This window comes from Labeo rohita, chromosome 16, assembly GCF_022985175.1.
Source record: "Labeo rohita strain BAU-BD-2019 chromosome 16, IGBB_LRoh.1.0, whole genome shotgun sequence".
In the NCBI taxonomy this organism is placed as follows: domain Eukaryota; kingdom Metazoa; phylum Chordata; class Actinopteri; order Cypriniformes; family Cyprinidae; genus Labeo; species Labeo rohita.
Window position 1 is genome coordinate 11,208,139 of NC_066884.1, and position 2,645 is coordinate 11,210,783.

Here is a 2,645-nt window from a genome sequence, read left to right on the forward strand (position 1 = left end):
TGAAAACATTTCAGTTTATCAGGACAACAACGTTCATGTACCTTGCTAGAAGGATGGTACTACAAACCTCTATTTAATCTAAAGAATTGGTTATCAATCTGATGGATGTATTCAAAATTACCTGACAAATGAATCTCAGAGCCATTGCAATCTCCAAAACAGCTGAGCCTGATGAAATGTACTTCATGTGGCTTTTAAATGTATAAGTTTGCAAAAGGACAGTCAATGTCAGTGTACTGTATAACGCTGAAATACAACTGAAGGTCAGTCCAATTATCTGTAATGGAGCCCCTCCTTTTGCGAGATACCCACCCCACCAAAATATTAACAGGCCCTTGCATGAATGTGAATTACAATGAGGGTGGGGTGGACAGGGTGATCCTGCCCGGCTCCTATCAGCGAGCACACCAGCATCCCAATGTCAAGTCGACGGGAGAGGACACTGCCTTCATTAAGGTATAGGGTGCGTTTGGTGGACGGTGGGGCGCATTTACATGAGAAACGAGGGAGGAGGGAAGCATTCACATCCTAATCACTCATTCACTTATCTCATTTAAACAGAGTCAGATAGAGGGCTGATGACACCAGGGTCACGATTAGAATGCATTAAGCATTCATTTAGAAAAATCAAAGACAAAGATGAGCATAAACCACACTCTCACTTATTAGTTTTTATGTATTCCCGGCAGTGATTTGCTGATTGTCCCATTCGGGCACCCATCAGGGGGCTAATGCAACAGAAGTGACAAGGCAAATGATGTTCGATGAATGGGGGAGTTTTATGATTTCACTCACTTAAGGTTCAGCTTTTCATACAGCGTATGAATAATGACATTTCAGATGGCAGCAGTATAGCAACAGCTGCAACTGTATTTTGTTGGGGAGGCTATTATTATTTGCTATCTGCAAATGCTGTAGCTCAATATTTTATGCAAACCTTGAACAGGTAAGAATGGCTGATTTGTGCATCAGTACTGCCCCTGGAGGTAACTAACGGTCAGTACAGGACACAGTGTCAGAACAGGGCTTGAATAGTAAGCGGTTTTGGAATGCATGTTATGCACGGTTATGGTGTGTGGAAGTTTTATTAAAAAGGAGGGAGGTGTCTGGTCATCTGTCTTGCAGAAAATGACAGAATAATGCTTTTTGCGAATTTTATACAAAGTCATTTGGCAAGTGATGACATACCAATGAAATGTATTCCAAGTAGTTTTTTAAGGTATACGTATTCAAATACTATATATATTATATTATGTTATATATAGATAGATAGATAGATAGATAGATAGATAGATAGATATAGATATAATATTACACGCACACTGCATATACAATAACATTTAAAAAAGAAGGAATCAGTAAGATTTAAAGTCTTTTCTGCTCATCAAGGCTGCGTTTATTTGATTACAAATACAGAAAAAACTGTAATATTGTGAAATAGTATTGCAATTAAACATTTTCTATTTTAATATACTAGATCCATAAAATAGAATTTATTCCTGTGATGCAAAGCTGAATTTTCAGCATCACTACTCCAATCAGTGCCGCATGATCCTTGAGAAATAATATGCTGATTTATTATCAGTGTAATTAACACACACACACACACACACACATATATATATTATATATATATGTGTGTGTGTGTGTGTGTGTGTGTGTGTGTGTGTGTGTATATATATATATATATGTGTGTGTGTGTGTGTATGTGTATATATATATATATATTCTTTTATACTTTTTTTCAGGATTCTTTGATAAATAAAATGTTAAAAAGAACAGCATTTATTTAAAATAGAAATCTTTTGTAATATACACTACTGTTCAAAGTGTGGGCTCAGTAAAAAAAAAAAAAAAAAAAAAAAATATATATATATATATATATATATATATATATTCAGCAAGGATGTGTTAAAGACTTTTTATATATCAAAGAATCCTGAAAAACAGGTATCACAGGTTCCAAAAAATTATTTAGGAACTGTTTCCAACATTGATAATAAATTAGCATATTAGAATGATTTCTGAAGGATCGGGTGATACTGAAGTCTGGAGTAATAGCTGAAAATTGAGCTTTGCATAACAGAAATAAAAAATATTTTCAAGTATATTAAAATACAACACTGTTTTTTAAATTACAATGATATTTCATAATATTACTTTTTCCTGTATTTTTGTTCAAATAAATGGAACTTTGATGAGCATGGAAATGCATTTCATTTTAGCTATTTGCTGTATCTTAGCTTTTATTTTTATACAAATTAATTAATTAACAATTAATAATAGCCTAATTTTATTTAATACAAATCATTTTATTTTAATATTTTTATTTGTATTTAATTGAGAAAAATGTTTTGTTTCATTAAAAACATACTAAAACACCATAACTAAAATGATAAACAACAAAAACGTAATGACATATACTTTGGAATTCCTGAGACTGTAGAAACACCATTTTATTTAGTTTTATTTATTCATAAAAAATAATTGTGTACAGGCTCTTAAACGTATCATCCACTCATACCCAATAAGGGTATTTCTCCAATACCCAATACCCAATAAGGGTATTTCTCCAACATGGCAACCCAGAAACACGGAACTGCGCCGCTCAATCAAATCCTCGGAATCATGTGACGTAACATGGC